Source organism: Nilaparvata lugens, chromosome 3 (genome assembly GCF_014356525.2).
Source record: "Nilaparvata lugens isolate BPH chromosome 3, ASM1435652v1, whole genome shotgun sequence".
NCBI classification, from domain to species: Eukaryota; Metazoa; Arthropoda; class Insecta; order Hemiptera; family Delphacidae; genus Nilaparvata; species Nilaparvata lugens.
Window position 1 is genome coordinate 39,836,405 of NC_052506.1, and position 15,633 is coordinate 39,852,037.

The following is a 15,633-nucleotide window of genomic DNA, read 5'->3' on the forward strand; positions in this document are numbered from 1 at the left end:
TCGAGTGCAAGGACTTCATGAGTCATTTCTAGATTTCACTTCGGATTTGAAAAAAACTATCAGCAACATGCGGATTCGAAGGTGAATATTGTCTTAAAGAGGAACTTCGTGACCAAATCATTTTTAGTATCAAGGACAAAGGAACTCAGAACTATTTTCTTCGAACCAAGGACCTAACCTATACAGCCGTTTATGAAAAAGCTTTTGCAGACGAACAAGCTAATATGGGCGTTACACTACTGAATGAGAGTCATGTTAATGTAAATAAGATTAATGTGACTGACAAAAGGGGTAAGTCCGATAGTCATAATATATCAAATTGGCCAAGTAAATCAAAAGATAACAATTCAAAATTAACATTTCCAAATCATGTACATAATACAGACTTGACTACCGATAACAAGTTGATATGTTTTCGATGTGGAAATGATTCACACATTGCAACTACTTGTAGATTTGTAAATGCTAACTGTAACTTTTGTGGAAAAAAAGGACATATTTCTAAAGTCTGTAGGATTAATCCAAATGCAATAAGTATTGGTAGACCTAACATGAACGGTAAGATTAACTATTCTCATAGTAATAGAAACTTGAATGCAAAGTCATTGCAGATTGCTTCATATCCTCAAAGTTCCAATTCAGATCTTCAAAGCTCCAATGATACTGATAATTTACAAATCAGTCCTTACAATAGGGGGTCCTCATGACAAAATAATAGTTACTGTCAAGATTGAGAATGGAAATTTACAGATGGAAATTGATACAGGAGCTTCTCATAGTATAATTTCAAAAATTACATTACATAAACTAAATTTGAACGTTTCTTACAAAGATTTGAAACCATATTTGAACTCAGTTACATATGATAAAAGTATTCTTATCAAACAATATTTTGATGTAAAAGTTACTTATGATGGTCAATGTTTTACTGGTAGGCTATTTGTAGTTGACGGCGATTTCGATACAGTACTTGGTAGAGATTGGTTTTTCAAATTACATTTCAATTGGTCTGACATAAAAAGTTCTAATATTACTAATACCTTACCTATAAGAAACACTACAGCTGATACAAGTGAAACACTCCAAATCAATAATTTAATTTCCGACTTTGATGACATTTTTAAAAAAGAACTAGGTAAGCTGAAATATTGTCAAGTAGATATTACATTGAAACCTGATAGTGTACCACAATTCAAGAAAGCTAGACCGGTACCTTTTGCACTGATAGATAGAGTGAACGCAGAGATTGATCGCCTAGAAAAGTTAGGCATACTTACTAAATGTAAATATTCAGAATGGGCTACTCCTATAATACCAATTGTTAAACCTGATGGTAGTATTCGATTGTGGGGTGACTATAAGGTAACTGTGAATAAATGTAGGCTACTCAAGCACATGACTACCCTATTCCAAACATGGAAGAAATTTTAGCAAAATCAGGGGGTTGTAAAAATTTTTCAAAGTTTGATATTCGGGAAGCTTACATGCATTTATGCCAGTTACTGAAAATACAGCTAAACTCCTTACTATTAATACACCGGTTTGTATCAAGTTAACCGCATGATGTATGGTGTAAATAATGCACCTGCTGAATGGCAACGTCATTTGAATACACTGTTCAATAGGATTGAGGGCTTACAAATTTTTTATGATGATGTAAAAATTGCTTCACCTGATTTTTCCACTCATATGAAGCGCTTAAATTCTTTCTTTACTATGGGTCGTGAAAATGGAATCAGACTCAAGTGGGAAAAATGTGAAATACTGAAATCTGAAATTACTTACTTAGGCTTTAAGATTGATGAGTATGGAATACACAAAACTGATGATAAGATTGCGGTTGTGAAAAATGCAAAACTAGTCTTTCCTAGGCTTTGTTACAAATTATTCCATACTGAACATGGCACGTTTTCTCTCACCTTTATACAATTTATTAAAAAAAAATGTTGAATTTTCGTGGTCACCAGAGTGTGAAACTGCTTTTCAAACAATCAAGAATAATATTGGAAAGAAGCTAACCCTTGCACATTTTGATGTTACAAAACCCTTAATTGTTGCAACAGATGCAAGTAAGTATGCCTTGGGCGCGGTCCTTTCATGTATAGATAAAGATGGTGTCGAAAAGCCAATAGTTTTTGCAAGCAGATGTCTCACTTCAGCTGAGAAACATTATTCACAATTAGATAAGGAGGCATTGTCGATTTATTGGGGGGTGAAAAAGTTTTTCAATTACCTGTATGGTCGGCATTTTACTCTACTGACTGACCCACAAACCATTCCAAAGCATTTTTAATGCTCATGCTGCCACTCCATCAATTAGTGCTACTCGTTTACTACATTATGGTACTCATTATTTTTACAAGGGTTCGAATACACTATCCAATATCGTAAAACTACTGAACACATGAATGCAGATTTTTGCTCACGTTTTCCGTTTGAACAAGTTAATGATAGGGCTATTGATGAGGTCCAAGTTGTGCAAATGAATCAAATCAATATTCTACCAGTGACGCGGCAACAAATTGCTTATGAAACTAAAAAAGATCCAGATATGTGTAAATTACTTAGACAAGTTTCAGGTACTGAAGATTGTGACTATGCAAGAAATATTACTGAATATTCTGTTGAACAGGGTTGTATTATGAAAGGCTTAAGAGTTATGATTCCAAAAACCTTACAGACAAAAGTACTTGATGAATTACACCAAGGACATCTGGGTATTGTAAAAATGAAAGGTCTTGCACGCAGCTATGTGTATTGGCCGAATATTGATTCTGACATTGAACTTATTACCAAGAATTGCATACATTGTGTTCAACATTCCAAACAACTATCCAATGTGAACTTCCATCCATGGCAATTTCCTTCAGGCCCATGGCAACGGTTACATATAGATTTTGCTAATCCTTCTCCAGGATTATGGTTACTGATAATTGTTGATAGTTACAGTAAGTGGGTTGAAACGTACATAATGAAAAATCTTTCCAGCAAGGAAACAATTGAAAATTTGCGTGATTCTTTTGCTAGATTTGGTTTGCCTGTTACAATAGTATCAGATAATGGTACTCAATTTACCTCTGGTGAATTTCAAAACTTTTGTGCTAGCAATGGTATAAAACATATTACCAGTGCCCCTTTCTTTCCTGCTTCCAATGGTCAAGCAGAACGTTTTGTTCAAACTGTTAAATTAGGCTTACTCAAATGTTGCGAAGGTATGATTGTTAATTCTACTTTAAGGTTGAAATTAAATAATTTTTTGATGAATTATAGAAAGGCCCCACATGCCTCTACAGGAGAAAGCCCATGTAACTTACTTATGAAAAGCAATATTCGTACTAGACTAGATTTGATGCTACCCAATGTTACAGAAAAAGTCAAAGATACTCAGAGAAAAGATATACAATGACATACAGTAAAAGATAAGATTTTTAATGTGAATGACAGAGTTATGTACAGAATTTACAATAATAAGGGTAAATGGAGTACAGGCATTATGAATGACAAAATTGGTTCTTCTATGTATACTATTACTAATGATGATAATTTATCAGTTAAGAGACATGCTAATCAAATGAAGGATTGTAACATTCATTTAAAGGAATTTTCATGTGATTTACCCAATGATTCTGAGGTTTACTATAATACTAATCATGTTGCACCTCAACCACCGGTTCCTTCTGAACAATTGCAAACTATTACAAGTACTGATGTTTCTGACCCTACTTTGTTTTCAAAATTTTTCAAGAATGCTATTCATTCTACACCAGTTACTAAGAATATACCATGTTCTACTGATGTTTGTACACCACAGGCTAGGCCTACTAGATTTAGAAAACCTCCTGTGCGCTTCTCGCCATAGCTTCATTAAGGGGGGAGGTGTCAGATATATACATTGTATTTGTATCAATTTACTTATTATATTATATTATCCATTATATATGTATATACATAGTATTTGTATCCATTTACTTATTATATTATCCATTATAACTATTATTATGAGGTTGGCTGCACTGCCAGCTTACGCTTGTTTTTGGGCACGTTTTGGTCAACCACTGTGCATCTTGGAAGTTATGGAGTGCTGTAAAGTGCATACTGATTATTTACTGGATACTAAAATAAATATATATCATCAAATGTGAGTTTATACTTTCAAACCTACAGACTGTACTTAACAGAGCGAAACAATTTAGTAATAAGTGGATTGATAATGAGATTGTCGACGAACATAGAAGGCTAATTGAAATGCATCAGCAATACAGGAAAGACCAGAGTAATATAAACTTAAAGAAAACTATGAAAGCACATAAAAAGCATCTGAAAAGAATTATCCTCTACAAAAAAAAGAATTATATTGACTCAAAAATAAAAAAATCAACAAATGTAAACAGAACAATATGGCAAATAGTTAACAATGAAACAACAAACAAAAAGGACAAGAAAGTTATTAAAAATATTGTACTTAAGAGAATGGTATAGACATAGATGATCCGTATAAAATTTCAACATGCTAAACAATGATTTTGTAGGGATGGTTGACACTCATGTCATCCCTTATCTAACCAAAAGTGACATAACAGATGAGAAAAATGAAAAAGTTACAAAATTATCATTCAGATTTAATACAATTGAAGAGAAGGAGTCAAGTAAAATAATAGATTCGATAAAACCAAAGTGGTCAGCCGGCTATGATGACATACCAATAAAAATAATCAAGGATGCTAAGTCATCACTCATCAAACCTCTTTTGCACGTAATCAATGCCTCAATTATAACTGGAGTGTACCCAAATGAATTGAAAATATCAAAAGTAATACCAGCATAATATAAGAAAGGAGATCCATCTGATCCTCTCAACTACAGACCTTTGGCCATCCAACCTGCCCTATCTAAAATATTTGAAAAGTGTGTACTAGTTCAGTTAATTGATTTTTTTTAAACTAATGGTATACTTGACAAAGAACAACATGGCTATAGAAAAAACAGGTCAACCATTACTGCTTTGATAGAGTTCATAGAAAACATTTAAGAAAACTTAGATGAGGGATTAAATACTGTAGGAGCATTCCTGGATTTAACCAAAGCATTTGACAGGGTGAATCATAAATTATTATTAAATAAACTTCAAAACTACGGAATTAGAGGTAAAGAGCTTAGCTGGATCAAGTCATATCTAGAAGGACAGCAACAGTATGTAAATATAAAGTATACAAGCAATAAAAATCAGTACAATATTGGATCAAACTTAAAATGTAATAACTATTTTGTACCACAAGGATCGGTGTTAGGTCCATTTTTGTTTCTGTGCTACTTAGGGGGGGTTGCCTAAATATATGTGCGATTTAGTTGAAAATGGTAAATTATGCTTATATGCTGACGATATAAGTATGTGCATTGCTGATAAGGACTGGAACACAACAGAAATTAAATGTAACAATTCTATATCATTAACTAAAAAGTACCTAAATCATAGACATCTGCTACTTAATGATAACAAAACAAAGTTCCTCCTTTTTACTTGTAGAAATTCAGAGGTAAAACAACTTGATTTCGTAAATAATAAGGAAAAAATCAAATTTTTATGTCTATATCTTGAAAACACACTTAGTTGGTCCGTTCACATTCAAAAAATATGTAAAAAATTAAGCTCAGGAATTTTCGCGCTGAGACGACTAGCAAATATTTCGAACTTAGAAACGTTAAAAGCAGTGTACTTTGCAATGATCCACTCCCACATTTCATATGGAGTTGAAATATATGGAGGAACAAGGCATCTCAAACTTTTTTTTCATATTGTTTGTAATATTTTTTTCTTTATCATATTATTTGTATTTTTTTGTATTGTTATCTTGTAATAGAGAGTCAAGTGTAAGAGAGGGCTGACTGCGCCCTAACTTCGCTCTCTACGAAAATAAAGGCAGTAATTCAATTCAATTCAAACTAAAATAAAATACTCCTATTACAAAAAGAAGCAATAAGAATAATTCTAAATCTTGATGGAGAGCAATCATGCAAGCCATTCTTCAGTAAGTTAAAGTTCATGACGGTGTACAGCCTGTACATTTATAGGACAATATTATATATAAAAACTAACAAATCTAGATTCCCACGGCAAGTAGATATACATAATTACAACACAAGAAATAAAAATAATTCTACAATAAAGAAACACAATAAGGAAAAATATAAACAAAGTCCAATGTACATGGGAATAGAATTTATTGGTTGTCTCCCAGGTTGCATAAGACATGAACCTGATAGATCAAAATTTAAGGAATTGCTCAGAGCATATTTGATGGATTTAGCACGCTACAGTATAAACGAGTTTACTGTAAAAAAATGAATTTCATACAGTCACTAATTTCTCTTTAGCTCTAAGTTAGTTTTTTGACTTTTTCATGTACATTTTCATGTATGTTTTGGAAAGAAATAAATGATTGATATTCGCGATGGCTAAGAGGGCGCAGAGCGAGAAGGTGGTGCGTCACGTGTTGGCCGATCGGGTCGGCTGGGTCAAAGTAAGGAAGGAGGATGCAGGCAGAGTCTATGTAATCAGGAGTGAGGACAACTTGAAGTAATTGAGCACAGAAAAAAAATTAAACTGAAATAAATGTGCTATGAACTTGGACTAATTTAATGATGAACACTATAGCATTAAGTTACTTTTTATTGTTATTATTTTTTTTTCGTGTGTGTGTGTAATATGAGTATGAGTATGTGCATATGAGTGAATGAATGATTATTCAATATATTTGATAAAATTCAGTATACTGTATTTAGGAAAAATACCAAAGATTGGCATTGTTATTAGACTTGAATGAATCTGTGGAAGGATGGAGGAAGAGTGAATGAGAGAGGGAGGGGGGTGAGTGAGAATTGTCTGGTGGAGCGAGAGAGTGATAATGAATGAGATAGGTATTGTTTATTCAATCAGAGTTACAAAATATAACTGACTTAGGCAGGAGTGTAGGATTCAAACAGTATAAAAGAAATAAGCTAAGAATCAGAGGATAATGATTATCATTATGATAACAAGATTGTGTCAATTTACGTATTCCGTACAAAGTATGAAGTTTAAAAATCAGTTTTCGATACTCAATATTCAGTCTTCCTCACAGCTGGATTATCTTATCATTCTCGGATAAAGATTCTAATTCCTAATTCAAGTAGACTTCTACAGCACTTCTTTCTCCACTATTGCCTGTCTCTTTCATTTATGAGTATGAATGGGTGTGAATGTCTTTGTATGCCTGTGGATTATTATGCGAATGATTTTTATTATTTAGTTGTAGCACACACAAGAATGATTAGAAATTTGAGTTTTGAACATTTTATTATATCATGTTCTATCATACATTGGAATGAATAATTAATAATAACTTCACTTCATTTTACATGGGAAGCTATAAAGATTTATCACTTCTTCATCGAAAAGAGTTATTAAACATTGTTTATTATATTATTTGTGCACGGTTGAGCAGTCAGCTATTTTTTTTCTCTCTTTTTTTATGATATGATATAATTTTTTTTCTCTTTATTTTTTCTTATCTACAATCTATCCGTTCCATATCCAGGTTTTACCTAAGCCTTATATAAACACATTTCTATTTCATGTACTAACATTATATGGGGGAGAGCAGAGGCAATGTAGGTTTAGATGAGTTTGGCCATGTAAAGTGCGAATACTTCAATGAGCATGATAATGTGAGACAGTTTTATGAGGGAGAAGGGGCGAATAGTCTAAAAATAATTCACTTTAATATACAAAGCTATCATAAGAACATAGACAAGGCTTTGATTGTTCTGGAGAGTTTGAAGGTAAAGTTTGATCTCATTGCATTGAGTGAAGCGTGGATTGATAATGACAAAATCTTAACACAATTAGAGAGATACGAAGTATTCAGTACGGTTGCGGGATGGAATAGGAGTGACGGTACGGTGGTTTATATTGATTCCAAATTAAACAGTAAAACAGATCAAATAAAATTAGGTGAGGCATCTGGCTTGAAAACAGATTTTAGGTTGAATGATAGAAATTATTCTATCATTTCGATTTATCGTAGTCCAGCTATGAACTCTGATTTGTTCCTTAATGATCTAGAGAAATTTTACTGTAATCTTGAAAAAATAAACACATCTTATTTATTTTTAGGTGACATTAATATGGACACTTTACCCGTTAACAGAGGGCATAATGATAAAGACAGAAAATTGGATATTATGTACTCGAACGGATTCACTGAAGGCATTTATTTACCTAACCGAGTTACCGACTATTCTCAGTCATTCATCGACCACATTTTTGTCAAGCATCCAGACTGCAACGCAGTCAACGCGGGAATCTTGAAATCTGATGTAACTGACCACTGGGCTGTCTTATGTAAAATAGTCCAACCACAAGTTGAACCTAGACCTATGCACACACACCAAACTTATTTCAATAAGGTACAATTTCGATCCTTGCTTGAGGCACAATCGTGGGATCAGGTAACAATGCAACAGGAGGCTAACACCTGCTGTGCTCACTTTCTGAGAATAATCTGTCAGTTAAAGCAGAAAGCTGAAAAGTCTTTTAAAGCACGCGCATGCCACAAAAAACTAAAGCCATGGATTACTACCGAGCTGATAATGGAAATTAGAAAACGGGATAGGATGAGTAAACTAGTTAGAAATAACCCTGGCGACCAGCAATTACTTCATAATTTCCGTTCATTCAGGAATAGACTCAGTCAAACTTTGAAATATGTTAAAATTGATTATTACAAAAAAGAATTAACTGATAATGCAAATAACCCGAAAACGTTTTGGAAAATAATAAATGAGTACAATGGAACTAAAGTAAAAAATAGCAACTCCCCACACAACTTTTTCTTGAAAATATTGAGGATGACAGAGAAGAGAGCATAGTAGAGGTGGCAGATGCTTTTAATGAATATTTTTCAAAAGTAGTAAGTAAGTTAGCTGCAGAGTTACCTCCCCCCTCACAGGAACAACTTCATGAAGGCACTTTGTGTAACAATCCCAGTTTACAGTTTCAAATACAGCCAGTCACGAAAGTCAGCTCTTAAAGCTGACTCTTTTTCCAAATACCGTGTTTGTGACTGTTCTAATAAATAAATAAATAAAGATTGTAGGAGATATTCGAGGTGGCTCGGCCCCAGGTTTTGATGGGATTAGTACAAGTTTAATTAAAGACGATATTGATATTCTATTGGTCCCATTAAATCACCTTATAAATCTGAGCCTGAAAACTGGTGTATTTCTTGATGATCTGAAAGTCGCCAAGGTTATACCGATTCACAAGTCTAGTAGTAAAGATAATATGAACAACTATAGGCCCATATCCCTGCTAAGTGTAGTGTCAAAGCTATTAGAAAAATGTGTCAAGATGCAACTGCAGAGCTATTTGGAGGAGAACAGCTTGCTCTCTAATGCTCAGTTTGGCTTCAGAAGGAGTAAGAATACCTCAGATGCACTTTTTCCATAAATAACACCTTTATGGAGACAATCATAAAGGTGTTCATAATAATATTAATCATAATAATATTACATCATTATTATCATTCACACAAGTTCTTACTATAAATTCAAAATTACTAGCACACCGCAATAATTTCTTGAAACAAGAATGTATAATTCAGTATAATCTTACTTTATCCATATTATCTACTTATATTACCTACATATTTAAATAAAAACTATCTTTACTAAACTTATAGATGTAAATAATTCAAATGATATCATTTAGGCCTACACTCTTATATTACCAATGTGACACTAACACAAATGATAATCTGCCTAATCTTCATTTTTAATTTTTAATGCCTCGTGTCATATCGTAGTTGGCTGGTTATAAGTTGCCTAAGCAAAGATCGCTGGCTTTAACGCTAGTAATGTTTGTTGAAGCAGCTCTACCGTTATCATTACTACAGGTACCTGTAGAATTATCTAATCTATTATTGCACCCGAATTCTTCTTTGTTTTTCTTTCTGCTTATTCATTGAATCATTCAACTATAAAGAATAACTCGATTTACCATTCATGTATAAACAAATGTATCACATAGCTGAATAAAGCATTGTAAGTTTAGATTTTTAAAATACAACATTTCAATAAGACATTTAACCCTCCTATTCAAACCAGTTGTATAAAATTCTGCAAGGTTTCAAACATGATTTGATGTTTTATTTTGAAAATAAATTAATCATTTGCATTCTATTCCTCGTACTCCCATTACTATGTGAGTTATTTTATTCTTATTATTTTTATTCTCTTTTTCGCCTTAGAAATTTTTCCTTTGATTGGGGTATCGCAATCACTGGCTATATGTTATGAGTGTGTAGGCCTACTTAAGGCCTACTTCATGATTGTAAGTGAGCATTTTATATTTTATTTTTCAATCGTGTATGCACACGCGAGCGGCAAACGATTTTACTTTTTTTTTCTTTCCGTCTTAATGGATGATTTCGTTGATAATTTAGTTGATATGAGAGACGTGTATACTAGCATTTTTGAAGATTTTAGTTTGTTTAATTTTTTTACTGGGGAGCAGGGTGAGATTGGGAGCATTAGTTTTTTAAGCTTGAATATAAGAAGCTATAATAAACATATAGATGAATTGATAGTGATTCTGAACAGTTACAATAAAAAATTTGACATTATAGTTCTTACTGAAACGTGGACTGATGATAGCTGCGTGACAGTGAATATGGAAGGATATGATGTATTTTTAAATAAGAATAGTCGATGTATTTTGCCTCGTGAAATACCTGATCACACGGCGGAGCGGTACCTGGATGTGCTCTATGCTGCTGGCTTTGTCAGTTGCATAAACGTACCTACCAGGATTACTGACACGACAGCCGCCTTCCTTGATCATGTTTTCACTGATATAAAGAATACTAATGCTATAAGGTCAGCCATAATCAGATGCAGCATGACTGATCATGATTTTACCGTATGCCAAATTCAAATGTTAAATAATAAAGAACAGTCTCAATTTAATCAAAATCGACGGGTTACAGTTTTAGATGAAGATCTAGTTTCTCAGCTCATTGCTAATTGTGATTGGTCCGATGTAACAAGTACACCAGATGTGAATTCCAGTTGCGAAATTTTTATTAACAAACTCAAGCAAATTATTTTTCAGGCCACAGAAACTAAAATTATTTCATCTAAAAACTTCAAAATTAAACCATGGATCTCTAGTGGTTTACTGAAATGCATCCGTCAGAGAGATAAATTAAGCAAAAAATTAAAACAACAGCCTTTCAATGCTACTTTAAGAGAAAAATTCAAAAAATACAGAAATCACCTCACTAAGTTATTAAAGACAGCCAAAGAGACTTATTTTCGAAATAAAGTAGCCAATGCTGGCAGTGATAGCAAAAAACTTTGGAGTAGTATTAAAGAAATCACTGGATTAGGTAAAAATGCCGACAGATTCCCTATTCAACATTTTTTAAACAATAGAGGTAATGATAATTTGGAGCCTGGTGAAATAGTAAATGTTGCTAATAATTTCAACAATTATTATGTAAATGTAGGTGCTAATCTTGCTGGGGCCATACCCAATATTGCTGAAGGACCAGTAAATGATGCGGATTTCAGTGTGGATTTGCATTTTGAACTGTTGCTTGTTTGTGATGTTGAATTAATAAGAATTATAGGTGATCTTAAAGGAGGATCTGTGCCGGGCATTGATAAAATTCCAGCTTCGTTAATTAAGAAAAATATTAATTCTTTGAAAATACCATTACTTCATATCATTAATTGTAGCTTTTTGCAAGGAGTCTTCCCTGAAAACTTAAAAGTTGGAAAAGTCGTTCCCATACATAAGTCTGGCCCTAAAAGTCATTTTGTTAGTTACCGACCTATCAATTTAGTCAGTGTCATATCCAAAGTCATCGAGAAAGCAGTTAGGCATCAATTAGAGAAATACTTGATAAATAATAACATTCTATTCGAGAATCAATTTGGTTTCAGAAAGGACAAAAATCTTAATGACAACCTTTTCCTCTTAACCAATCAAATACATAATTTAATTTCTGTTAACAAGAAAGTTCTTCTGACCTTCATTGATTTAGCTAAAGCTTTCGATTCGATTGATAGGGATATTCTTTTAAAAAAACTGAAGTATATTGGTGTTCGGGGTGCTTCTCTCCAGTGGTTTGAGAGCTACTTTAGTGGAAGGAGTCAAGTTGTTTCTATCTTGGACAAAGAGAGTGCACCAATGAAAAACCACTTTGGAGTGATTCAGGGTAGCACTCTGGGCCCAATACTGTTTTTAATTTATTTAAATAACCTGAGTAAGGTGAATATTGATAATAGTCATATATATTTGTATGCAGACGATACCGCGTTGCTTTTTGAGGGAAACAACTGGGATGAGGTTTTTCACGCAGCTGAGGTAGGATTGGGTGTTGTGAAGGACTGGTTTGATGATAATCGACTAACCATCAATATCAGCAAGACGAAATACCTACCTATTTCCATTAGAGCCAATGGTGATCCAATCGGTCTAGAACTGAAATTACACACCTGTGGCGCACAGAATAATTATACACAATGTCAGTGTGAGTGTATTGAACGAGTATATGAATATAAATACCTTGGCATGATATTTGATTGTTGGCTGAAATGGAGCAATCATATACACTACCTTAGAAATAGGCTCCGAAAATGTATTTATGTATTTGCATCATTAAGCGGAATCCTTACACCCACTATAATAAAACAAGTTTATTTTGCTTACATTCAGTCCATCTTACAGTATGGTATTATCTCCTTTATCAACTGTTCAGAAACTTATAATGAAAAGCGCCTTACGCAAACCACTAACATATCCATCAGATTATCTCTTTGAAGAATTTAAGGTATTAAATGTACAAAAATTATACATAAGAGCCCTAACCTTGTATATATTCAAACACAAAGTAGCTATATTTTCTAATATCATTCACAATTATAACACAAGAACAGCTGTAAATATCGGTATTGTCAACCCCACACTTACTAGAAGTTTCTCCTCCACTTCGTCACATTATAAAATGCATTTCCTTTTTCAAAAACTGCCCGTCTATTTGAAAAATCCTGTCAATTTGAGAATAAGTCACTATAAAAAATTAGTCAACGATTGGGTGACTTCCCTAAACCCAGAGGAGCAGGAAGGTATTTTAGTATCACCTTACTCTTTCCGATGATTGTACCTTTTTTTGGCTAATAATTGTATATTGCCTAAACATTGAGGGTGAGTGACTGATGGGTGAATGAGTATGCTTGTTGGATGTGAGTGTTCTCGATCCTTGGTCAAAAAAGCAGGTTTTCAACAATTATTGTATCTTTTTTACGATTTTATTTTGTTTGTCGATCTCACCATGCTTCCCACTTCGTTTTTAGTTTTGGTTTATTTTATTTTTATTCATAATTATACTCCAGATTGAGTTTTGTTTTATTTATTACACTAGTTCTATTTTTTCTTAAATAATTTTTTCTATTTTTATTGTATTTATAGTCATATTTTTCATAGCTATGAATAGTTAAATTTAAGATTATGTATATTGGATGCTACTAGACAACTCGCTCCTCTCTCACAGGCATGTGCCCATGGAGAGGAGCCTCCAATGGAATGTATTTTTATTTTTTACATACAAATGTATTGTTAATCTTTTTTGGAGAATAAAGAATTTCAATTTCAATCAATCGAAATGAGAAAGCTCTAACAGTATTTATTGACCTGGCCGAAGCGTTCGATTTGATTGACAGGAGTATACTCTTCTCAAAACTGGAGATTATGGGGGTGAGGGACTTGTCTTTGGCCTGGTTCAAGAGTTACCTTGGTGACAGAAAACAAGTTGTCTCCATTGGGTCGAAACTAAGTGGAGTTAGTGATGTGGAATACGGTGTGGTGCAGGGCAGTACCCTGGGGCTGGTTTTGTTCCTTATCTATATAAATAATATTGATAAGCTTAATATTGAAGGAGAGCTGTTTCTATTTGCAGATGATACTGCAGTTATATTCAGGGGTGCAAGCTGGAATGAAACTTACCTAAAAGCCGAAATAGGAATGAAGAAGCTGAAGGCATGGTTTGATCAAAACATTCTCACCATGAATGTGGGAAAGACAAAATGTCTGCCTATCGCACTTAGAACATCAAGTGAGCCCCCTAATGACTTGATGCTGAAACTCCATTCTTGCGATGATAACTATAGCATTGACTGCAATTGCCAGACAATTGAGAGAGTAAAAAGCTACAACTATCTAGGTGTTATGATTGACAGTAATCTTAGATATGAAAATCATATAATCAATTTTCAATGTAAGCTCCGAAAAATGATCTAAATATTTTACCAGCTTAGCTTCATACTAAATGAAAAAGAAATTAAGTCAGTCTATTTTGCCTATGTCCAATCGATTCTTAGTTATGGTATAATTGAATGGGGTGGAGCGGCTAAAACTATGTTAGAGCCTCTGTTTATTATACAGAAGCTGATAATTAAAGCAGGCTTGAAATTAGAGAAGCAGTACCCCACAGAAGCACTTTTCAATTACTCCAGATTACTGACTCTCAGACAAATATAAATAAAAAATGTACTTGTTTTTACATTCAGAAATAGGGATTGTATCGTCACAGAAGTAACTCATAATTACAATACTAGAAGCTCTGCAAATGTGGGCCTACAGGTCCCTAGAATTATTAAATCAATAAACCGCACAAACCCGTTATATGTTTCCAACATCCTATTAAGAAAAGCCCCAAACAGAGAAATAGTTGATCCCACTGTTGGTATTCTTGCTTACAAAAAAATTATTTGTAATTGGTTATATGAGACTGGTGCCTGTAACTCTGAACATCTGCTGGAGCCTTTGTACGCTTAATTTATAAAAGAGTAACTCAGACATACCGTTTCAAGAAGTCCCCTAGCTCCGGAATCAGGAAAAAATTTTGCCATCTGCAAAACTATAATATAAATGACTTGCCTTTTATGTACCTACCTTGATTCTTATTTATGTCCTTTCATTGCCGCTGTTCTTTGCTCATTTTTTTTCTCAAAACTTTTTATTTTTTCTTATCATTTTTGAATTTTTCATTTGACACTTTCAATTTCAAATTACTTAGTATATGATGGTACTCGTCCCACACACAAGTCTATGACTCATGTGGGACTATACCTTTAATGCTGAGTCAGAGCACTTTGATTGGGTATTGTGTAGGCTATTCATTACATGTTTATTTTTATTTATTTTTCTAATGGAGGTTTGTATTTTTTCAATCATGTTACTTATTTAATTTACGTTTTTCAAAACTAACCTTATTTTGAAGAAAGGACAATTCTAAATATATTATTATCTCAACTATTTTTGAAGGTATGAACTCAATTTTTTTTCTGATGAAAGAAGAAGGAGAAATAGGTGTTGCTTCTATGAATTTTATTTTGAAAGACTGATTATTGAAACATAAAAAAAAACAGTTTGAATTTCTGAAGTGGAACTTAAAAATGAAGAATGAGGTTATGTTAAAAATGAAGAATGAACTGTGAATAATGAAGCCAATAGCACAGCTGACTCATTCTTCAGCTCATTCTTCTTCATATATTACCATTCGGTAATATATAATATATGGCTGAAAGTAG

The 15,633-nt window shown here is 33.2% G+C and overlaps 1 protein-coding gene across 4 annotated transcripts in view; it reads right to left on the bottom strand.

The window, feature by feature from the left end:
* The window catches only part of LOC111051427 (U2 small nuclear ribonucleoprotein auxiliary factor 35 kDa subunit-related protein 1), a 97,155-nt gene that overhangs the window by 67,444 nt on the left and 14,078 nt on the right, over nucleotides 1-15,633 (bottom strand). The window contains exon 2 of one of the 4 annotated variants that reach the window (XM_039423775.1): nucleotides 12,486-12,540. The exons of the other annotated variants lie outside the window; for them this stretch is intronic. The gene's annotated coding sequence lies outside the window, so the exon portion shown is untranslated. The remainder of the gene's footprint in view (nucleotides 1-12,485; nucleotides 12,541-15,633) is intronic. 4 annotated transcript variants of the gene reach the window in all.